Source organism: Elgaria multicarinata, chromosome 6 (assembly GCF_023053635.1).
Source record: "Elgaria multicarinata webbii isolate HBS135686 ecotype San Diego chromosome 6, rElgMul1.1.pri, whole genome shotgun sequence".
Taxonomy (NCBI): Eukaryota; Metazoa; Chordata; class Lepidosauria; order Squamata; family Anguidae; genus Elgaria; species Elgaria multicarinata.
Window position 1 is genome coordinate 57,281,998 of NC_086176.1, and position 25,410 is coordinate 57,307,407.

A 25,410-nucleotide genomic window follows, 5' to 3' on the forward strand; every position below is an offset into this window, starting at 1 on the left:
CAGAATCTAACAATTTAGTATTTATTTCAGATGGCTTTTTCCTTCCATTCTATGCCTATGGGACCTTACACTTAAGTCCTCAACCAATGTACATGCAAGGTAAGTCCCAACAGAAACTTAAATTATATGTGCTTGAGAACACAGCCTGAGGTTAATGCTACATATTCCGACTGTTACAGGAAGACCCCGCAGTATTACACCAGTCTACAAAGTGTGGAAGTAAATTTCACATGTACACTGTCTGTAAACACCACTGCATATGCATCTTGGAAACCTGGAACTGTCATATTTTTAGAAACATTTAAACTGATGTCTTAAAAGTGCAAATTTTATTCCAGTACTTTATGTGGAAGTACTGCAGACTAAGAGGCACTGCATATATGTTGGGTCCTCAGCTATTATGTAAGTAAGCAAGATGGACTGAGGCAATACCTAAGCCTCTTTTCCTTTGCCATCTTCACTTGCCATCTCACCCCAGGCCACCACTGAGGTAAAGCAGCATCTGTGAGGCTATTGCTACCTTAGGCAAGCTGGTTGAAATTGAGACACAGGACACCACACTACACAGCACACAAGAACAGAGTATCACAAAGAAAGACATACCATAGATGCCAAGAGGCACTCAGTCATAGATGCCAGACTTGTTGTCAGTAAAAGGGAGCAACTCTTTCGTCATTTCAGAATACTATATCCTTTGTCATTATCCATAGAACTCTATGGTGCAAACAGTGCAGTGCCAAAGTCCCTTACACAAATATACTTTGGATCTGCTAATATTAGAATAGTTTTTGCTGGCTATATGCAGAAATATCACTCGTCTCCATGTTAACAGTTGCACAGTTTGACATTAAAGCCTGGAATTTTATCACTAAAGAAAACAAATTCAATCTGCCTGTTCATAGCTACAAGGCAAGACTGTCCATGAAGCAGCTCCAACGCGGATTCCAAAACAACACGAGTCATAAACAGATTGCAAATGTGCGAGATGATGCAGAGAGAATAATTTCAAATGATTCCATTTTGAGGGCTCACCTTTGATTATGACTGCCAATCTGGATTTCACGTTCTCCTAGGTTCTCTCCTCCAGACCAATTAACAGCCATTGCTGATGTATAATTGGTCAACAAGGGTAAAATAAACAGGATACTGGTTTCTATTTATTGGCTAGAACAGGGGTGCTCCATATTTTTTGCTGAGAGGGCTGCATCCAGTGTCTGCCTGAGGGCTAGCATCACGTTTATGTGTACACTTGCATATACCCACACACACTAGGGTGAGGGAAGGCTTCGGATAACTGTGATAGTTTTAACCTTGCCCCAGCCCAACAAGGTTGCTGGGGTGGGGAAAGGTTGCTTCAAAGTCACTGAGGGAAGGGAAGACCCTCAATGCTGCCACATCTGCATTTGTGGTGCAGAAACAGCAATCTTGGCTGCTTCAGGGTGCCTGTTGGGAGGTTAAAACGTTTCCGCTTCAATGAATGCAATTGGGATTGCTGCTTCCCTGCCACCATTAGGCAGCAAAGGGCTCACGGGGCCGCACAACAGGCCTTTGGGAGGTTGCATGCAGCCTGCTGGTTATGCACCCTTGGGCTAGAACAGTAGTTCCCAATTGGTGGTCCATGGACTCCAGGGAGTCCGTGACACCATTCACATATTCACCATTCATTTCTGGTGTTCACTGATGACGAATTCCTACCAGAAGTAAAATATAACATCACTGAGCATCTGCGTGATTTAGCGACTAGCTTCAGAGATTACTTCCCTGCACCTAATCCTGAAAACTCATGGATAAGGAATCCTTTGGAATGTGGTGATGTACAACTAACAACTCTATCTGCAAAAGAGCAAGATGCACTTGTTGACGTGACTTGTGATGGTTCATTGAAATCATTTTTCAAAGAATGTAGACTGGACCAATTCTGGGTAAAGGTTTTTCCTGATTATAAGAAGGTGAAAAAGCTTTGAAACGTCTAGTTCCCTTTTGTTCCACATATCTTTGTGAACAAACATTTTCCACATTTTGTTATATGAGGAACAAGCATAGAAATCGGCTCAATGTTGTTCCAGATTTGAGATTAAAAAATTTGAGGCTACCCCTTATTTTCTCCAAAAAAATTGCTTTGCACAGGTAACTACCATAAAGATAACATTTTTTTCAAAAGGAGAGTGTCCATGGCTTGGCATTTGAAAAACAAGGGGTCCACAGTACTTAGCTAATTGGGAACCACTGGGCAAGAACACTAGGAGGCAGGAGCACACTTGCTTCTTACTGAACAATTGGGCAGAATACTTCACACTTTATCTCAAGTCTCTCAAACTACAAGGACTGGAGACTTATTTAAAAAGTAAAAAAAGGAAGTTAAGAACCTGGGTCACCTAATGCCTCAAAAGGCACTGGGTGGCACGTCTAGAATCAAGGTAAAACATGGCGATCTATACCATATGGCAAATCCAATCAAAACCTGGAGCTTTATAACATGAATTTAAGATTCTAATGAAATGTTAATAGACTGACTGAACAAAAGTGCTTGGGTAGCTTTATATTAAACATGTTTTTCGTTCTTCCTCCTCAAAATGCAAGTAAACTATACATATTCAAATCCAGTCAGAACAGCCATTAAACGGGTTGCAGTTTTTCTTCAATTTCCTTTTCCTCTAGTGGAAGAAGTTCAGTACTTTTCAGGAATGAGAAAAATACTTTGGATGGAACATTTCAAGTCCATTCAACTTGTTTCAACACCAAAGGAGCTATTTTTCCAAGGAACAACTCCACTTTTAAAGCAATTTTGAGGAGAACAATGGGCTTCTTTCCTCATACAGACTAGTGACTTACTCCTCCTATTCCAGAAAAGCAAGAAACAGCAAATTGGAACATTCAAAATAAGAACACATTTCTAAATTAAATGTAGATGGGATACTATAAATGCCAATGCCAGCAGGGGCAACAGGAGAATTAATTACTGTCAAAAATAATTCACTCAATTAACTGAGGGTCATGAAGCACCTGGACCTTCTGTCAAAGTTAGTTTATATTACATATGAATATTAATCAGCCTGTTTTTATTGTGGAAACAAAAGATATTTGCATATCGTAATTCCAATGTACTGGTCTTCAGAGGCTCGTTACCAGAGAGGTACTTCAAATGCTATTTAGAAATTCATGAAAGTGCCATGAAACCAGATCCAATCTATTTAAGGTTAAATTCCCTGTCATGCTCTGATGAGCATAGTACCATGATGATTTTACTTCCCCATCTGTTCTTGCTATTTAGCCTAACAATTTCCAGGGTTAAAAGCAAATAGATAGATTTCCGATTGTCTTGTTTCATAATCAGACACTCTCCCCTCTCAATTACAACAAAGGTTAGTAAATGGAAAGATTCCTCTTCTCCTTTCTTGGAAAACCTGCTCTTTAAAAAAAATAGCACTGGTTTAATAAACCAGTACTATAAAAAACACACTTAAAGAGCTACAAGAATTATAGATTATATAGATCAAATTGTATGAGGAAAGGCTGAAGAAACAGGCTTCTTTCGGTGAGAAGAAGGGGTGGATGTTAGAGTCAGGTTGAGGCTTTTTTATTTATTTATTTATTTATTACATTTATATCCCGCCATTTTTTCTCCAAGGAACTCAAGGCGGTATACATAGTCCTACTCCTCTCCATATTATCCTCACAACAACAACCCTGTGAAGTAGGTTGGGCTGAGAGTCTGTGACTGGCCCAAAGTTACCCAGTGTGTTTCCATGGCTGAGTGGGGACCAGAACCTGGATCTCCCGACTCCCAGTCCAACACCTTAGCCACTACACCACACTGGCTCGCATGAGGGCTGTCAAAATATAGACCTATCCTGAAGCTCAGGTGCTGAACTTGACCTATCCTGAAGCTCAGGTGCTGAACTGGAGGCTACCTTAGGGTACTACTAGATAGCTTGAATAGAGCCAGAATAAAGGCTTTGAGCTGGAGCCTGAAGTGAAGTAGGCATAATGAACTGCTCTATTGACTAGGCAAGGATAGGAGGACAATCCTATTCATGTCAGGAATGCAAAGCACTATTGTATATGATACTTTTTAAAAAGATTGTTACACGTAATACATTTTAGGTTCCAACTTCAAAACCTCAGCAAGTAGTCCATGAAACATTTGAATCAACCTAGAAGTCACAAGAAGCAAGAAGAGCTGGAGGCAGAGGAAGACTGGTGTACAGTATCTGTTCCTATTTGTAAGTTTATGGAGTTTCCTAAACGTGTTCCTGTTTGTGGGATACAATTTAGGGAAATCTCATCTGGACTGATTTTGAGAGCTTATTTAGCTGGAGAAGACTTTCTTACCTATTATGGTAACAAAGTATATTTAATTTAAGAACCTTTAAGAAAATTAACCTGGTATTTGAAGAGTGAAATTTAATTCCTTTTTTGTAAATAATTTCCCCTATTGAACATTTTGCTTTTTGTTCATTTTGAAACGTTGTCCCTACTGGTGATTTCAATTCCATGCATATGCCATAAGAACCAGGTTACTGAATTTCTTTTAGGCAGAGAGGGTGTATTTTAATGACATCAGTTAAACATTTTTATAGCTGAGGCAGCATTCCCTAGTGGTAAGGTCTAATTAAGTTTATTAAAAACTGTGGCAGTATGTTCTATGGAACAAAACCTCAAAGTTAATTTTGTTTTAAAAAAGAGAGAGGAATTACTATCACAGATGACATTTGTATTTAGGTTCATTGGATATATAGATTGCTTTTTATTTAGTGTATTTAAGGGGGGATGTGACAAGTGCAGTCTAATATTCTAATTTTCTGAGTAACATAGTAATGTCATAATCTGCTCCTATCTCAGAGGACCAAGGCCGAACTCAAGTTGGTAGAAATTACATTCACTGCTAAAAATAAGTTTGCTGTGTTTTATTTTAAATTGCAGTATAATAAATGCACTCCGCTAACCTTTGCACTTTCCTTATGCCTTATTTTACATTCATATCAACAGGATGCACTCAGCAAGATTATGAAATCTCAAAGCAAATATGCTTTCATATAAGTATTTAAACATTACTCTGACAAATAATGAACACACATACCTCAGAAACCTACCTGTGTTTACCCTGTAAAATAGCCCTCACATTACATAGCATTTTACTTCTGGTGCTACCGCTGGGATTGACAAATGATTACTTCAAAACAAGGGAAATTATGTTGCATGCTTGTAGAAATTCCTTTTATGCTCTTATCAGACTAGGATGTTTAGAAGTGATGAGGCCCTATAGTACAAGACATCTGGCCACACTGGAGGCTACCTTAGGGTACTACTAGATAGAGGTTTCAATCTACTTAGGGATTAAGTAGTCTCAACCAAAGAACAGGATCAGCATTGGTGGTACAAGACCACCATTGGTGGTACAATGACTAAGTCCTCATATGTGGAATGCCACTTCCTCAGTTTCCATACCTCACACACAATAGCTCTAGCTGGAGTTCTATCTCTGAGTAGAATCATCATGAATGGGAAAAGCATGGAAGAGTGTGCAGTCACTATCAGCATCCACAAATTCAAGAATAACTTCTGCAGGAGGCCCCCCCACTTCTCTATTCATGTACGTAAGCGGGCACCATTGCATCCCTGGATATCTTTCTTGGCACCTGTGAAGGTGCCCTATCCCTCATACTTTTTAAAACAAATAAAAACATTGTGAAATAGGTTTCTGCTGAAGCTGAAAACTGTGGATTCAAAGGAGATGTTTAGTGTGTTGGCCTCTGTCTTGTCTTTTGGGCAGGTTACTTGTCTTCTGCTATGCCTCCCATGGCAACCATTTTGTGGTGGTGCCCAGAACAGTTTCTAGGACAATTTCTCAAATTGCCCATGACCCAAAACGGTTGCTTGTCCCTGCTATAGGTTCTACATTGTGCGGAGGGCCTACTTGAGTGGGGGAAGCTCCCTGCTGAAGTTATCCCTCTAACCTGTGGAAGATAACAAGGCTGAGGGGGCAGAGCTAGCATGCTTGTCCTTGCTCTCCCTCCTCATGTGTTGATTAAACCCAGGAGCAGAATGCTTGAATAAGGCTAATGAAGTGATATAATCAACACCACAGCAAACCTCCATTGGGTTTATGAAGCTGATTGGTGGGAGATCCAGGACAAATAAAAGGAAGTAATTCTTCACACAGCACATAGTTAAATTATGGAACTCACTACCACAAGATGTAGTGATGGCCACCAATTTGGATGGCTTTAAAAGGGGGTTGGATAAATTCCTGGAGGTGAAGACTATCAATGGCTAATAGCCCTGACGATCGTGTGCTATCGCCAGTATTTGAGGCAGTAAGCCTGTGTGCACCAGTTGCTGAGGAACATGGGTGGGAGGGTGCTGTTATTATTATTATTATTTATTTATATAGCACCATCAATGTACATGGTGCTGTACAGAGTAAAACAGCACCATCTCCTGCTTCTTGGCCGATGGCTGGTTGGCCACTGTGTGACAGAATGCTGGACTAGATGGACCCTTACTCTGATCCAGCATGGCACTTCTTATGTTCTCTCTTTTTCTCCATTTCAAATCAACCAACCAATCAGATGACACCATTCGCACAGCTCACCATTCTAACTCCCCCTCCCACTTACTTACCATTTCCAGAAAAGAAAAGAATTGTCCACAGCAAATCCAAACCTGAACCAAATACTTAAATATACAAATATAAACACAAAATACCATTTTGTCACATAGGCCTCCCCCAACCTGGCCCTCTCCAGTTGAGTTGGACTACAACTCCCAGATTCTGGGAGCTGTAATCCCAACAAACCTGGTGGGCACCAAATTGGGGGAGGCTATGTTAGGGTGAACATTTGCTTTATCAGACACCCATTTCTGCCTTCAGCTGTTCTCCGAATTCCACCCCTAACCTCTGCCCTGGCTCCATGGGGCCACCTGAAGCAAGTCACTTTACACTGCAGAATGTCAGGGCCAGCTCTGTGCATTCCACAAAGAACTGTACATTTGACAAATCCAGCACCCAACAAATGTCATTTTATGACACCTGATCACATTACTAGTGGCCAAACTTAAATGAAAGCAAGTGTCATGACACAAGCTATTTCTTTCTCCTACACCTTAAGATAAGTGAATTTAAGCTCATCCCACAATTTTTATTTTCTCCCACCACCACTTCACAAGATTTCTAACAGTAACTCTAAAATAAGTGAGAAATTGTTTGTATCCATGAACACACTTCTAGTTTCATGATCACACAACTAAAAATCTTCCTTAGCCAAGAGAACATAGGAATTGCAACATAGGAAGCGTCTTTATTCATCTCCACATGCACATCATTTCAGAGACATTTGAGCAAACTGTATCTAAGCCAGCTGTGTAGCATGTTACTCTATATGAGAAAAGAAAGACATGAGCTAAAACCATGAAAGGGCAAATCTCATTGTTACCTATATGCAGGCAAAAAGAAACCCAGAAAAAGGAAGAACATGAATACAAACCTTCCTAAGGGAGAATCTGAAACAGAAGACAACATTGGCACCAGCAAATAATGATGCACTGCAGTGTTTTTAGGCTCACCTCTTAATTCAGAATGCAAAGTTACTGCAATGAATTATTTCTATTATAAATATAGGGGGGAATTAGAATACAGAACATGGACATGCACTATACTTAGTGCAATAATCTAAAAGATTAATAAAATAATATATAAAATATAAATGCAATACTAAGCTCAATGGCAAACAAATGCTGCCCTGAACATCCAAAGCTGTAGGTGGATAGGAAGAAAATGTGCTCCCCCTGGGAGAGACATTTGTAGTGTGCTCAAATGTCTCTGAAATGATGTGCATGTGGAAGCATCAAGAGACAATAGTAAAGAGACATAATGCTATTCATAGCTATGTTCCATCTTGTGAGCAATGCAATGGGGAAATCAAAATAGTCAACAGTGACAGACGCAGACACCTAGCTTTCACACCCAATTAGAATCAGTTTGTAATTGTTCAAAGAGAACAGTTACTCAAAGGGCATAATAAGATCACCACAACTAACCATGCAAACATTAGATAGCACATTGTTTAAAACAAGGTTTGGATTTTTGGCTCTTGCCACTTGTCTGACAACTTTTCTCTCTCTCTCTCTCTCTCTCTCTCTCTCTCTCTCTCTCTCTCTCTCACTCACTCACACACACACACACACACATACACACATCTTCAAAGGAAAACCTCTGCCAGCACTTTAGTTCTAAAGTGTTTGAAATATGGGTCTTTCGGCAGCTCTGATACAATTCACATGGAATGTAATACCTGTTAAGTATGTCCACATGCACGTGAAAGAGGTCTTTATGGAAAATGCTCTTCGTTGCAATAGTTCAAGGGAAAAAACCATGACACGGAGCAAGCTTCTTGCAGGGAACATGTATATAAAGGAAATAGAGTTTTCCTCTGGGTAAGCACACATTTTCCCCACATTTATGTTGAGAGCGAGTTAAAAAGCCTCACCAGTAGTGTAATTGTATGTACTGTAGGCACATTCAGGAACCTGATCTCCTGTTTTCTCTAGTATCTTTAGCAAAGTTGTCTCTGCCTGGATCACTTCTTCTCCCAACACTCAGACAAGAGTTGACTCTTCACTTCTATCATCTCTTGAGTACTAGGAGAAGGAGCACTCTAGAACTATGGCTGTCCTCCCTGTTGATTACATCTTTCCAACCCCCTCTTGACATAAACATGGAGGAAAGGAACTTGTTCTGAGGCAGTGAAAAATTACCATTTCCCTTTCATACATGTGGAAGCTTCCCTTCTCAGTAGTGATCACAGACTAGTCAAAGTAGTGACCATGACTAGTCTAGTTTCATGTGATTTCCAAGAATCCATAATGAACGTCTTCCCCATAAAGGTTCCACATTATTATTTACTAAGGAATAGTCATAAGCCTCTGAATTCGGAGGCTAACATCTAACCAGTGCAGGTAGACGTAACATGGAGGATATCCTCTCCTCCGTGCTCTGTACCCCCTGCAGTTTTCACTAGAAAGTTGATTTCAAGTGTCTAGCCAGGGAGCTTCAGGGCAGGGGCGGGAGGGGAGGCCACATGGCACATAGGAAGCTGCATAAAGTAGCTTCCGTGGTCTCCTCCCATCCCCACCCCAGGCATGCCCCCTTTTCGCTCCCCTCCACACTCTGTTCCCAAGCGTGAAAAAAAGCTGGCATGGAGAGAACTGTGGCAGCTACAAGGCAACAGCAGAAGGGGGTGGGGTGAGCGGTTCCCTGAAACCGGAAAATCCTATGGTTGTTCAGACAGTGAATTTCATCAGATGGAGAAAAATCAAGGTTGCCTACTGTCACTTCATTGCCCCCGCTTCTGTCACACAATACTTTCTCTTTCTTAACTGAGAAGAAAGAGGAAGTAATGACCCCGTGGCCCATTCAGTGGGCATTTTTATTGAGCCACTTCTGTACACAGCAGAAGATCACAGCAAGTTCCATTTTAAAAAAGTAATCAGACTTACCGGGGGGGGGGGGAGGGAGGGGGTTTGTCACAGGAAAAAGGCCAGAAAGAGCAGGAGACGCATGGGAGGCGGACAGAGTCATGAATAGGACCCGCAGAAATCTGTGCGTGTCCAGTAACAAGAGCACTATAAAACGCTCGTCTGATGATCTCCAGTGACTAGTATACATAGAATTGATCCCGAAGTAAGAATTGAGTGGGGGGGGGGGTGGAAGGGAAAATGAGATTTTGTATGTGGCTCTTTGTAGGGGCCACATTCTGGCCTATATAAAACTATGCATAAATCTAAAACTATGCCTATTCAAAAAATAAAAGAAAAAAGGAGGCATAAAAATTCCTCTTATTTTCATAATAAGTTTTATAATAGGCATAGTTTAATAATAGGCAGAGGTTTTTTAAAGGTTAAAGTAGATAACGGCCATTGCTTAATTATAAACAGTCTGTTAAACTGTCAATCCATCAGCATCTTTATACTAATTATACTGAAACGTGTGTGTGAATTTTACCAGTTTTGTGTTATATGAATTTGTTACTGGTGTATAGTTTGTTAAATACCATTTTAAAAAACCTAATCCTTACAGTTATGCTCCACTCATCTGTTATCTGGAATGCTTAAAACACATTGATATGCAAGCATCCATCTGATCATGAAAACTGTCTAAAATATGGCCTGATCCCAATACTGTCACCACTCTGTCATTGTGGCCACATAACCCAGGGTGAAAATGGCTCCAATTCTCTTTTTGAAACATGCATTTTCAAGAAGCTCTTCACATAGCATAATAATTTCCTTTTGCATACCAGAGAAAGAAGAGGGCCGTTAAGCAAATACATTTCTTTCTGAGACACTTGGCAGGAAATAACACACATGAGATGCAGGGTTAGAAAAACCAAGCTCTTCCTCCAACCTCAAAGTGGTTAAAGCCACATGGTATTTATGAGCATGTATGTGCAAGTGTGTGCATGCATACATATTGTCCCCACTCTATCTAGCTGTGAAACCGAATTGATCATTAAACGCTCAAGATATTCCAGACAGCTACTAGCATCACAGCAACCAAGCTACAGAATCTTGCATAAGCATCTAGTTGTTAGCATTGTGGAACCACCTCTTTATATTAGTTTATTCAGTAGTATACCATAAGCAAGACATACATACATAGGCCCAGAGAAGAGTATGCAATTCCATATTGCTAATGGTTAATTTCTAATAAGGGAAACACTTTCAGAGGTCATTATCAAGTCTCCATAGTTAAAGGATTAGTCATAGCTAATCCTAATTGAATTTCTTCAAATGACATCTGTCAATTATTTTCAAGAGATTGTTCTATATGTAAAAATGATCTTGCAAAAATTAAATAATTAATTTTTATACTGCTTTTTATACTGTATTTTGTATTTGTGCTTTTAGCATGTTGGTTGTTTTATTATGGTTTTAATTTTTGTGAACCGCCCAGAGAGCTTCGGCTATTGGGCGGTATAAAAATGTAATAAATAAATAAATAAATAAATATATAAATAAGTAATTTAAAACAAAGGAACTCCACAGCCCGCTCTTCTCTTTGCCAGACCTAGGTCTACATGGCTCCTTGGAGAAGGTCTTGTGTCCCATGCTGTTTTGAGAAGGGGTTCTGTCCATTGCAGAAGCAGCACTTAAAACAGTAAGACAGGAAGGGCCTTGTGTTCAAAGAAAGCCTGCTGCTGAATGGTAGCAAGCCTACTACCATTGTGGTAGGTTATAACCATTTGGCAACACCTAATAATGCTGAATGCATGTTTGATTAATCAAATCCACAATGAGGAATCTCAGAAATGATTGCATCCAAGCCTTCATTCAGGCTCCATTTCCCCATCCCATTCCAGGAAGCCTCTGAACTCATGAGAGTGAAACTGCTGGGATTAGTGATGAATCCCCTCCAAGACCCCAATTCTCACAGACTGAACATCATAGCAAACACTTTGTGCCTCTCATCCTGTGGTTGTAGTTCTCAATATGCTCTTTTGTCACTCTAACCACCTTCACAGGATTAAGATAAAGTGACTAAAATTCACTCAGTCTCTAGATTAATTTAACCACCTTCTTTTAATCCAATCAGAGTGGTGTTTCTCTCTGTCTGTCTGCATGTCTATCGACAAAGATGACTCTCTATATGAGACATATGAATGTCTCATATACATTCATAAGCCTCATATGTCAAGGGGGTGTAGTTACAAGGCTGCCATCTTCTTCAGTGTCACATGGAAATAGGTTTCATTAACATTATTTTATTTCAGGTATTTATACCAGATGACTCAACAAGATGTCCGTTATCCACCTAAGTCTTTTTTATATCTGTGAAGCCACTGTGGCACTGAGGGAAGACTCTACATGGCTGTGAAGTTCAGTAGGTGACCTTGGGGATCAGGGATGTGAGGAATAAAATGGGTTGAGGGGAGTATCCTGATGTTACTATTTGCTCGAAGGACAAATAGTAGCATCAGGATGTAGAAATATTAATCACAGCTATTATGTGTCAAAAAAGGGATTAGCCCGCCTCTACCTCTGCTCCATTCCCAATCAGGAATTCTTCTAGCAGCTATTATTTATTTATTGTAGTTAAAAGTAAGTCTTGACAACTATTTAAACATACAAACGTAAAAATACACATTTAATGTGACATTTAGTTACTGTATTCTGGTATTTTTTGTGCTTTAGGGATTCCCTTTGTTTTTACTCTAACTGCCTAACCTGCTTGAACCTGCTATCCCTGCCTTCAGTTCCTCTTGAACAGCCAGACCTTGCTCCCACATCACAAGAAGGATAGCAGTCCTTGCTTGTTTTCCTAAGTGGAATATTTGTTAGTTCCTTCAAAAGCTAAGTGGAATAAGCTTCCAGAAGTAATCTAGCTCCTAGCATCACAAGAGAAAGTGTGTGTGTGTGTGTGTGTGTGTGAATTAAGCATTTATAAATACTTTAGAAAAACCAAATGAAGTTCACAGACAATGAAGTTTATAAATATACAATAAATGTACAATTTATCTTGTGTCACCAAGGGTGCTATGCTTCATTACTAACAAAGAGACTACTAACCTAATCACACCACTTTTCAAAGTTTGAACTATTAGATCACAAGAGCCTAAAAGCTGTTTTAGTGTATTTCATTATTATTTTTTAAACAGCAGAGATCTCTGCCAAAATAGACGTGAATGAACTAGCTGGCTGGCAAGTCATAGTTCCTGTGACAATATGCTAATGAGCAGCATACTGCTACAGCAGAAAATATTTTAGAGAACTGGAAAAGAGAACTTAAGACTACACAGCAGTCTAAGCAAACTATCACAAGTGTTATTGAGTCTTATGATGGACAAGTGATTTCAGAATGTAAGTTCAGAAACAGAAAGAATTCAAGAAGTCTGAGCAGCTTTCTTTTAAAAGTCAACCAAAGAAACGTAGGACATGCCAATCCATGTTAGTTTATAGCGGGGGTGGGTGGGAGAGATACAGTTTATCACTTGTTTTGGCAAAGATTGTTAATAGTGCATTTTGACCTAATTAAAAAGGGAAATCTAATTAGAATTGCAGTCAGTCAGCATTTAGATATTCCCTTCATCAGCTTTAGCAAATAAGAATCAACCCCAGGTGACTAGAAAGAGAATTTCAATACAGAGGTTACATTTATCTTCTTTTAGGTCACAAAGATAGGTACACACAAACAGGTTAGCAAAACTTTGTGAACAAACAACTTTTGATGATTTATTTGCAGTGCTAGGTGATTCTCATCTAATTTGCCTTACAAAGTTTAAATGCCAAGAACCAAAGCTCACATATTCAAACATCAGGCCACAGAATTTTTATTATGTTTAACTATTTTTTGTACTGTGTACTTGTTTGTTTTTTAATTCCTGTTATCTTCTTATTTAATGGATTATCCTGTTATCATCTTATTGGATGGCTTTACTCTAGTGTACCTGTGACCCTTTGGTGTGTGCACACACTCAGCATATATCCTCTCTGTCCTCTTATGCATCTGTTGAGAGGAAGGTTGTGTGGCCAAAGGGCCAGATTTGGATTGGCATCCTAACATGGGGGTAGCAGGGCTTTAACCCTTTCTCCCTCTGCCAGGGTATTGATCCAGATTTTCATTCCGAAAAAGTGATGTATTTTTTTTAAAATGGATCACTTTTGGGCAATGAACTGTACAGGCACAGGTGGCCCCTATTGGACCATAGACGGGTGCAAAGGGTTAAAGCCTTCTAAAACTACCCCCAGGCTAGGATCCTGATCCAGATTGGGCAACTGTGCTTATATTAGAGTAAGTAAGATAGATATAGCTATTAGGGGTATCTTCAAAGTAACATATAGTTTCAGATGCTATTACATTTTTGACCTTTTTTAAAATAAATAAAATAAATAAAAAAGCAATGAGTAACAGGGTTATGCCATATATTTGTCTTCTAGACTATTCAGGGCTAGTTTACAAGGCAGAACTCCATTTGTTTCAAGGCTCAGCTCCAGATCTCTTTTCCAAAGCCCTTCAATTGAGGAAGAAATAAAGACCCTGTTCAGACAACACACTAAACCATGGCGGTTAAGCATTTTGTGGCTACAGAACTATGGTTTAAACACGCTCACTAACCATTTGCTGCATAAGGGTTAGTGGCCTAACCATGGCTTGGTGTGTTGTTTGAACAGACCCAAAGACAGTGGGTTGGATTCAAACACAGTTGAATTGATTTCAGTGGGAGAAATTAGCGATGTCTTAAGATCCATTGATGTCAAAAGGAATCTAGTCTGGATCCAACCCATGTCCCTGAGCATGTACAGAGTGTCTCCCTCCTTCACACCCAACCCTGGCCCAACTGCACAAAGAACCCAGTTGCTTGGGACAGGAATATTTTAGGACATCAAGGAAGAATGATTGGCAAAGTTCACCTAAGATTCCCCTTTAAACTTCACAGAAGATGCTGGACAAGCACACACAATCTCAGATTTTCCTCTCAGCACCCCCGGCAACATTGCACATGCTCAAAAATTCTTGACCTGTGTCTGACCAAAACTACCGAGTTATAACAGAGAGTTCATGAGGGTTTATGGGGAAAGGCTTTAGTTTTAAGTATATCAGCTTCCATTCATTCATGACTAGTGAATCTCTCTGAGAATATTAATTACTGCTCATCAAAATAATTCTCACTGTTCAAATGTTATCACTGATTCTGTACATGTTCAAACTAGAAGAGTGTAGCTGGAGCAAACATTCTAAACATATTTGGTAAAAGTGGGAGCAGGGAGTCATATTATTTAAAAACTGACATCACAAAAGTGTCTAAGTTTTAAATGTCTTTAAAAAAAGTGTTGGCAAACATTTCAAGTTTTAGCTGAGCAGTCTCATCACTCAACAAGTAGATTGTGCAGTGTTTCATAAATCAGGTGCTTACAAATGTTTCCATTGCCCAAACAGATCACTACCTCTTGAAACTATAAGCTGCCTGGCATGAGATAAGCCCGCCCACAATGGTTTCCTATCAAATTTATTCCCAGGAAAGAAAGAATGGTAGCTTAGATAATGGACTACATAAAGGGGGATTTATTAAAGGTGCTGTGCTATTTGCAAGAACAAATAGATGCTTTCATCAAAGCTGTGTGATTCAGGAAGCTTTTCAGACAATAATTTGAGTAATTCTGAAAATGACAGCATTCAAGAAGAAACTGCAAGGCAGTTTCAAATTGGCATTCATAATGGCAGGTATGAGGCTAAGGTCCTGCAAAAATGAAACCTACCTGCAAAAATGAAACCCACAGAAAGAATGTTATTAGCAGTAGCAAAAGCCTTTTTCTCCACAGATGTATTTTAGAACTTGTGTACATTGAGCAATATCCCGCATCCTTACCAGCCTTTCTTCTTCCTGAGTCTTTCCAGGTTTATGACGGGCTTCTTTAGACAGCAAACACATGATTTTGAACTGAAAACTTCCTTTCTTGGCAATGCTCTAGATGTTCAATGAAACAAAACCATCTAGTGGCTGTATTATAGTGCTACACTGGCATTACACACTGCCAATATGCTGTGTTAATTTTTATTTCAGCTTATCTCAAATCTTTTTGAAAGCATGATAAAGGGGGGGGGAAGCAAAAACACGAGGAGAGAGGAGGCTCTGCAATGGCCACTGCATGCTAGAAATGACCTAGCGCCACTGCGGAGTCACCCCGGGGCTTTCCTCTTGTCAAGACAACCCCCTGGTTATTTTAATTCAGTTTCAGTCTTTATTAAATATATTTTGAGGAAATATGGCAGAGTGACTATTTTACTAAACTTTTTCTATCGTGTCCCATTGTTTCAGAATTTTAGCAACCATGTATTGGCACTAGAAGGACAAAAATGATCATTAGGTCTTTTAAAGGAAACAAAAAATGTGAGAAGCACGCATCATTTTAAAATGTACTCTCTAAGCCTTTGCCTGCATTAGGGACTTTAATCTGCTTTATGAAAAGGACTCCCAACCAAATGACTCGTATCAATGCACATTTCTTGAAGACTGATCAACTTCATGATTTACAGAGCCAATGTAACCTTTACATAGTGCTAGATGACCAAAGTTATACATGCTGACAGTAAATGTTTTAAATGTGTAGGGGACTGTGTTTACTATACATGCATGGAACAAAGACCTGTGCATCACAAATTCTCTCCCCTTTCATAAAAAATAGGTTTACAACTAATAAAAATCTACAAGTTTAAATATTCTCATGAACAAGCAAGTCAACAACTAAACAGTTACAAAAGTATTGTGCTCAGTTTTTAAAAATCCACAGCATTTAAGATACCAGTGGACAGTTTGGTATATGATTTCTTATTTTATTTAATATTTACATATGCCATGTCATACACTTGCATTAAAATGGACATGGTCGAATATGACAACCCACCACCCACCAACCTCACCCTTTCTGAAGAATTTTGTACTTCACAGATTTCAACTGGTACGAAAACTGAACCTGGCATGAAGGGCAAAGAGAAAGGAAAAAAATCATCCTCAAATAAGTATAAACTGATAATGCCGTAGTATGTTTAGAAGCCATGTGTGACCTCCAGTTATTCAGCAAACAAATAGCTTGCTGTCTTTGGATCCTGTTTTATACACAGAGAAAACAAATAGCTCATTGTTCTATGCAAAAATAGTTGCAGAGAATTAAATATTTTATCCCTACTTGTGTCTTAAAGTACCACTACAAATACTCTACTGTGAAGATACATGAGATAAGATTTAGAACAAGAAATAACCAACCATCTTGAAGACTAAGGAATGTCTCAACCTACCCATTCCAGAAAAACAACCACATTTAGCAGCCAGATGATGACAGCAGCAGCAACAACAACAACAACATTTAAAATGTCAGAGCACTAACTGGTTTATTTGTGCCTGAACTTTTGTGGGTCAACAGCTTATTTCATTGGATACACGAAGTAGGCTGAGATATGGTAGGCATATAGAAACATGGGTAGACAGATAATCAAGTTAACACAGTGAAAGCTAAAGAAAACAGTACTACAACAGTACTGGCCATGTATCCTACTTTACTGTGTACAGTCCTCCATTTGAATGTCTGCCCACTGTAAAGATACATAACGAGAGCAGAAGCCTAGAAATTTCCCATCAACAGTTAGTACTGTCACCTGGGTCTTCCACACTATGTTATTGTACTTCTATTAAAACTATAGTATTTCTAAATTTGTATCTATAGATATAAATTAACATATGCAAATCAGTAACCTCTTTTGTACCATTTTTGGTGATGCATTTTCTCTTGTTTAATGATGCATAAGCATAACACATAATCTACCTACCAGATTACTAAACAACATGGATGTAGTACACACACTGTGTAAAATTATTTAATGTAGTAACCTATCTATAATCGTATTCAAAACCAGGCCAATATGATCAAAATCAATCAATTAATTCCAGTTCTACCCTCCTACGTCAATTGCCCTTTCGTATCATTCTGTTCAATTATCATGACTCTAGGCCAACACAAATCAGGGGATGAACTGTATAGCAATGATTACCCCAGCACATTCAGAGTTACAACTAAATCACTTCCTAATGGCAAGTCATTTGAACATAGAGGCACATTTTCCCACTACTGTACTTGTAAAAATTGGCACTGTGGATCTGCAGATATAACTAGGTATATGACAGATATTCGGATCCTTGAACCATCCCTTTAAGGCCAGTTATCCTCCTGTTCTGTTCAGAATTTCAGCATAAGATTAGTGCCATATATATTACCATTCTGGGTTACATCACAAGTTGTCCAGGCATGTAGGTTTTACATCTGGTGAACAGCCAAGCCAAAATTTGTAGATCCTTCTCTACCAAATTCCATTAGGTTCCGTCAACTGCCCTGAGTGTACGTTTAGCAGCAATCCTGGAAATCTTTTGATGTGGTTGTTCAAAATCAAAACAACATGAACCGCTTTGCTGGACTTCTTTTATGAGTATTTCCAAATTCATCTCAAAACGAATATAGTCAGTACAAGGGAAAGTGATAAACTAACATTAAGCAACCAAAGATATTTCTGAGGTACACTTACAAATACATGAAAAATTATCATTTTTCCTTTAAGATTTATCACTAATGCATGAACCTCAGGCCTCATTTCTAATCCTGATTTATCAATCACTTCGATAGAAAGGATACATAACTGCTTAAAATGTCATTGCAAATCTCATTTAAAATTCTAATACAAATAAGCTTAATAGAGTAGTGAAACTATTGATCCAGCTTCCAAGGGATTAAATGAAGTCATCCTTGGCTTTGGATCCTAATAGCTACAAACCAGAGCAGGGAAGAATGAAATCGCATCTTTAAAACGAAGCCAAATGCTATCAACAAGAGTGATAACCAGTAGCCTCTATCACAATTAGTTGTTCATTTACAAGGCAGAGGTTAATTGATTTATCTCCACAATCCATTTTCCATTACATGCTTCCAGGACCTAATATGGCCTCTCTTCTTAAAAATGATACATAGTTGTACCCACTGTAACACTTCCACATAATATTATTTTCCCAAACACTTTATTACCAACTCATTTACCTTTAAGAACTTTATGGCAGCAAAAAGACATGTCTCTTTGAAACAAGAAAAAATTAGTCGCTTTGAACAGTGTTGCTGTTTTCCCTTTATTACTTCGCCTGTCCTTCTCTTTCTGCTGAGGTCAATCAGCTCTTTATTTCTTTTTCTTTCTTGCCATAGACATGAATACCATGGCAAGATGTTGAAAAAGCCCCTGCTGTCTTTCTGTCATGACAAGACACAGCTTTTACTCATATAATGACAGTTCAAGCGAAGCAAGCTACAGTAGAGCTATGACAAGCAACGTGGGGGTCAGAATTTCTGAAATGCCACTAGACAGATTGTTTTCTCTTGCTGTGGGGTGTTGCTATGAAATTACTTACGTGCCTCAGAACCAAGGCAATATTGCCTGTACTGTATTTTGCACATCTGGTACAGATATGTAGCTACCTGAGTCCTCCAGTTCTGTTTCTTTTTAAGGCTGAAATCCTGCGCCTTAACAATTATGTTAAGTTCAACAGGATTTACCAACACATAACTGCTGTCAGATTCATACCTTAAGTTTATAGGCCTCAAGGTTGTGAAGAGGAGTTTGAAGATATGTAGACAGTGGGCCTGTTGAGACAACACACTAAGCCATGGCTAGGCCACTAACCCTATTGCAGTAAATGGTTACTGAGCATTTTGAAAACATAGTTATGTAGCCACCATGTTTAAGACACATGACACCCTAAGACATGGTTCACATAACACGTTAAACCATAAGGTTTAGCTCAAAATGCTTAACCACCATGGCTTACTGTACCTTGTCGTCTGAACACGGTCAATATTGGTTGAAGGGTCAGAAACCCAAAAGGAAGCTGCAAGAAATTAAAGGGATACACTTCTTAGATCAACACATCTGTCCATATAAGCCCTTGCAATAGTATTCTGAATTCAATACTGCACATTATATTTTTAAAAGATCGTGCAAACTAAGCAACTGTGTAAAATCGCTCTGTCTTATTTCTGAACATTTGGGTTTTCTTGGCAAAGAATTGGATTTTTCTGGCATAGTGAATTGCCAACATTGGTTGTAACTAAAACCTTGTAAAGCTGACAAAGCTATTCCCTAGAAGTAGATCAGGATTTCAGAGGTTGCGTTCACACTATTGTTTCCAAAGCTGAGCAATTCTCTTCCCACAATTACTAGTTGCTTCTATAGTTTTTCCAGGTAAAATTATTGTCTGTTTGCCCCACTCCCCCTCTTTCTATACATTATGCTGGGAATTGGCACATCCATTCTCCCTTTCAACAAGAAAGTATAGAAGATGTTGCTGCATTCCGTAAAAACAATGCAAAAGAGGAAAGGAAAAATAGTTACTTTGAATATATAGTTTGTATGTTTCTTTCACCTTGTCTCCTTGAGACAACTAAAAATGGACCTGGCAGCAACAACTAAACTAATATAGAACTACAATGGGGAATTTGTGAAACCAGAAATAGGGGCAATTCAAGCACCAAACCAGTGAGAAAGTATCTGTGTTGAGTAGCTAAAGAAGAACTTCTAAGGCTGCAATCATAAGCACACTAACTGGAGAGTAAATTTCACTGAATGTAATAGAACTTACTTCTGAGTAAACATGCATAGGATAAAAGGTATTTGCTACTAAAGTCCAAATGTATGTCCACTGTCAACAGAGCAGCTAATACTTCTCACCCGAGGAGACAAGTCACTGGTGCATGTGCATAAGAACCCACCCCTGGAAGTATTTAATACTTTAAAATTTAGACAATACTACTACTGAACTGATTATGAAGATTAATAATAATACTCAGATGGGCATTTCAAGACCAGAGGCCTTATCACATTTCAACATCTTTAACATAGCATGCATGGACAAAGGAAGAAGTGGCAGTAAAAACTTAAAAGAAACAAAACACAGTGACTAAAGGCAAAAAGCTGTGGAATAATTAAGATCTGGAGAATGTTGACATTATCAGAGGCACTTTCAAAAAAATTAGACATTAAGGTGAATGACAAAATGTGCATCTTACTTTATAATAAAAAATTAAACAAGAAATTATGGATGTATGAGCAGTTATGAAATATTAATCATCATCCTATAAAGCTCCATTAAGTGGATGGAAATTGAATTGGCCAAATTGACCAAGGACCAAATTCATGACCACATATTACAACTATTATCATTATTATTATTTAGTACCACAACGTGTTTGACACTTTGCAGTGAGACAACAAAAAGCTTACAGTTTAAAATTTTCTACAGGGGAGCCAATAGAAGAGGAGAGTTTTCAGTTGCACATAGCTAGGCTTAAGTTTCAACAAGGGAAGAGGAGTCATGGCTTGTGTCAAAAGCATCACAGAAAAAGTGGGGTTTAAGGAGGAATTTGAAAGGGAAAAGAAGACAAGGTGTGGGTGATTTGAGCCCCTTTAGTTGTTTTGGCCTACAGCTCCCATAAACTCTAGTCACCATAGCCAATGGTAAGGGATGATGGGAGATGTAAGCCAAAACATCTGGCAGGCTACAAGCTGCCCCACCTCTGACACAGGCCTTAGCTGGACCTAAGGTTTATCCCGGGATTGTCTCGGGGTCATCCCTGCCTGTTTCCGGGATATCCTGTGTGTCATTTATATGAACAGGGATGACCCCGGGACGATCCTGGGACGAACCTTAGGTCTAGCTAAGGCCTCAGACTTTGTGGAAGAAAGATTGAGGCATAAGAGGCAGGGGATTACAGAAGTGTTTAAGGGACCAGGGGATCTTTGGACAGTTGAGGATGGAAGAGAGAAGGACATGGGCAAGTATGTATTAGGAAATGGGCAGGATACTAAGAGGGCCAAAGTCATAGAAGGGATTGAGGGTAAGGATGAAAAGCTTATCCTGGATCCAGGATTGACAGGGAGCTAGTATTAGAGATTTAAGAATTGTCTGGGTTTTTCATATGGATTGACTAGCTAGAGAGGTGAATGGTTTTGATGGCTGAATCCTGCACAGAGGCAAGAGAAGTGAGGTATAAACACTAAAGACCAAGCATCTTGTCCTTTGAACTGAAATCAGACCAGAACCTAGGGTTAACAGCTTCTCCACTTTAACAGCTAAACTACTGAAGGTGCATGCCAACAAAGCAAACATGGGGGCAGAACAAGAAAGGACTCACCAACATGGAAAGCTGAAGAGGTGGCCACCATAGAGCCAGATGAATATAACAAAACAGTCCTAATACTTTAAAGCATTTTTTAAAATAAGGACAATTAATGGAGAGGGTCTTTTAGCCCTCTAATGTCCTTCCTTGGGGTCGCAAAGCATATTAATCGTATATCTTGTGCTTTCTTGCTCGCATGTTCTTCTGTGGATCTGTCTGATCCCAGGTCAAGCCCAAATTTTAACAGATATTACATCTTAGCTGGAAAGGGTCACTGGGGGAAAATTAAAAATGCTCTGCAACAGTGTATCCCCAACAGAACACTACAGTAACCTAGTGAGTTACCACAGTCTGCAACCCAAGTTTTTGTGCAGATACATACATCTACTTCATAACATGTGAACAGCCATGCTAGTGTATTCCCTCTTTATCCACAATACAAGTGTTGGAAAATGGATACAGAAAACAGCTCCCCAATTAATATATTGGTCAAAAAATGAGCACACATGGTGCAACCATGTCCATCTTCAAATATACCGTGTCCTCATAAACACATATTGATGCATATATAACCTTCATATAGAAATGAATCTTGGAATGGGTGTAACCAAAATAATTAGACCAACACAAGTTCTTCTGCTATAAAAATGTTCAGTTAAAACATGGACTCATCATTTAAAAATATCTAGCTTTATACTATCACACTGACTGCTTCTATTTTAAAATCTGAGTATCAGGTACATTTCAATTATATGAAGATTTTCCAATGCCATTACATTGGAAAAATATATGTACATCTTTAAGGAAAGACAGACATTTTCTTTTAAATCATATTCACTTCAAACCATAGCTTTGGCTATTGGGCAGTATAGAAATGTAATTAAAAATTACATCAAATTGGCCACTTGCTATCTATACATTGTGCAGCCCGGAGAAATCAACAGTTTGGACAAAACTCATCATGTAATCTTAAACACATTTACCTGAGAATAAGCCCATTAAACAGAGGGAGTTTGCTTCTAGCAGAATGTTGAGGGTTTAAAATCAACTGGTAACAAAATGCACTTTGGTTCATAAGTTAAACCCAAATAACTTCATACATGAAATACTATAATCGTATATAGTAGTGCCTAACTCCTCAATGAATTTCATGAGGAGGTTTGACGCATACTGCTAAGTTGTTGCCAGTCTTTTTAATATTTGTCATAGAAGCCTACTGTTTTGACAATGGAAGCATAAAAAATTAAGCCCGACATAGCATTCTTCTGCCTGCAAAACACAGAAAGAGGACAGGGATATTTTTCTACACATGCACAGGCAGAAGCACCCTGCTTACATGTACTGTTAGTACTGCTGCATTACAGAGAGGTTACCACACCCTCTCTCCCAAGGAAAGGGTGGGTGGGTGAATAAAGCCTTGATTTGCCCTTCAGTCCAGGAAATACCGCCACTGAACAACCTGTTCAAAGCAATACCTATCTTCTTCTTACACAAACAACACATGCACACACATCCAGAGCCAGCGTTTTTTTAAAAAAATTATTTAAAATGGTTGATGCTTTCCACTTCCACCAAACATAAGAGGCTCAGTACTAAAAGACTTTCCCCCTCATTTATCAGGAATTGATTCTTGTTAAGAGCACCAATATGCTCACAAGAAAACCTATACTAGAAGGGGAACTGAGTCAATCTGACATCTTGAGTTATAAATAAAAGGATGGGGAAAGGAGGAGAGAGAGAGAGAAAATGCAAGGGTGTCTTGTGTCTTTGCCTGCTTTAACACCATAAGAAGAAAAACAGTGCACAAATTTTGTTCATATTCAGATGCACTATTTGAGTGGGAGAGGAATGAGTAAAGGAAAAGCCCCTTGGTCTATTGCTTGATCATTAGCCATTCACAGGATTTAGAGACAAACCACTGTTAATATTGCTTTATAAACCTCTGCATGCATAAAGAACCAATCAATGGGGTCTCGATTTCTGCAGAAGATGGCAGAGCTACAAACACGATTCCTATTCCGTGCCATCGTGAGACCTTCTGTGCTCCTAAAAACATCACTGGCTAGTTCAGCAAGACACACACACATCAATCAACGCTGCCTATTATTGATGCTTTCCATTGCGGCTGAACCCCCTGTTGCGACTCCACGTTCTTGCCAGCTTACAGCGGCCAACCAGGGTACCTGGTTGGCCACTGTGTGAACAGAATGCTGGATGGACCTTTGGTCTGATCCAGCATGGCTTTTATATTCTTATTTCCCATTCAACACCCCTCCTTTCCCTTGGAAGGAAGGAAGGAAGGACGGACAGCGCCGAGAAACAGATTTTTCACTGCACCCTGGCTTTCTCCCCCACAATGGAACAGGGGGCTGTAGTGATCATAATAATGCATTTGTACCCACAGGCACGGGGAGGCCTCGTACTCCGCACAGCTGTGGACACGCACGGGCGCAAGAGTACCTTATCGCCTCAAGCGCGGCTTCTTGCAGGCAGGCAGCCACGAGACCTCGCCGGCCACCCGCCTTCGCAGCGTCCCCGCTCGACTTCAGCTGGAAGGAGCCAGAGCGCGCCGTTCCATCAGTGGCTTCTTGTTGCTGCAGGCAGGGGCGGGCGGGGGGCGAGCAGAGACGGTAGCAGAATAGGGGGGGGGGCGCCTACCTGGTCTCACCGCCAGCCCCCATAAGCCATGAATGAAACGCGACCGGGAGGGGGGGGGGGAGAGAGAGAGAGACAGAGCCTGCGAGAAAAACCCTGCTCCCCGGCTGCCACTCACCTCCCCACCCCCGCGGCCACCTCACGCTCGCTCTCTCCTTTGTCTGGCTTCCTCTGTCGCTGCTCTCTGCACCGGCGGCGCCTTGTCGTGCTTCGTTTCGGCTGCACGGCGGGCGAACGAGCGAGTCCCCTCCCCGCAGCTCTGGAGACGGCGAAGAAGAAGAAGAGGAGGAGGGCTGCTCTGAGCCGAGGCGGGCTGAAAGGCAGGCGGGGGTGGGGAAGGAAGGCGAAGGCGACGCCGCCGCCCTCAGCCCCTTCCTTTCACTTTGCTGTGCAAAGCGAGCTCTGCCTCTCGCGCTGGCTGGGTTCGCTCGTTCTCGGGGGCGGCAGCCGGCGAATTCCGCGCAAAAGGGAGCCGCCTGGGTGGTGGCCGATGGATGCGGCTTCTGCTGACGCCCCCCGTCGGAGCGCCCCGGCAGCAGCGTAGGGGCGGAACTTGCTCAGCCCAATGACATGGAGTGAATGGCCCTGGAGACGCATGGAGGGGCTGCCAATACTCTGGCGCTTCAGTGGGCTGAAGGAGAGCAGCCGCGCATGAGCGGCCTTGGTGGACCCCAGCGGGGTGGGCGGGAAGGAACAGAAGCGCGGGGGCATACGGGGAAGGCCAACTGGCCGCAATACGGGGCTGCTGCTGCTGCTGTCAAACGGCAGTGACCGTAAGGGGAAGTTGGGAGCAGTCTGCACTATAAACTTAAGCGGGTTTAACCTTCTCATAGCCTCCTCTCCCAAAGGACTCTGGGAATTGTAGTTTGGGGAAGGGATTCTGTCACGGAATCCTTCATTCCACCCCATCAAACCTACAGTGCGCCTGTAATGCAGACTTCCCCAACCTGGAGCCCTCCAGATATGAACATAAGAGCCATGCTGGATCAAGCTAATCCTGCTTTCTCTCACACAGTGGCCAATAGCACCCTCCCACCCATGTTCCCCAGCAAC

At 40.4% G+C, this 25,410-nt stretch overlaps 1 protein-coding gene across 3 annotated transcripts in view; it reads right to left on the reverse strand.

Moving 5' to 3' along the window:
* The window catches only part of CDC42SE2 (CDC42 small effector 2), a 75,024-nt gene extending 50,069 nt beyond the window's left edge, over window positions 1-24,955 (reverse strand). The window contains exon 1 of one of the 3 annotated variants that reach the window (XM_063129453.1): window positions 24,476-24,955. The gene's annotated coding sequence lies outside the window, so the exon portion shown is untranslated. Of the gene's footprint in view, window positions 1-24,104; window positions 24,125-24,360; window positions 24,381-24,475 lie in introns of those variants that run through there. The other 2 variants (XM_063129457.1, XM_063129458.1) reach the window with 2 other exon arrangements.
* Window positions 24,956-25,410: the final 455 nt, after the last annotated feature.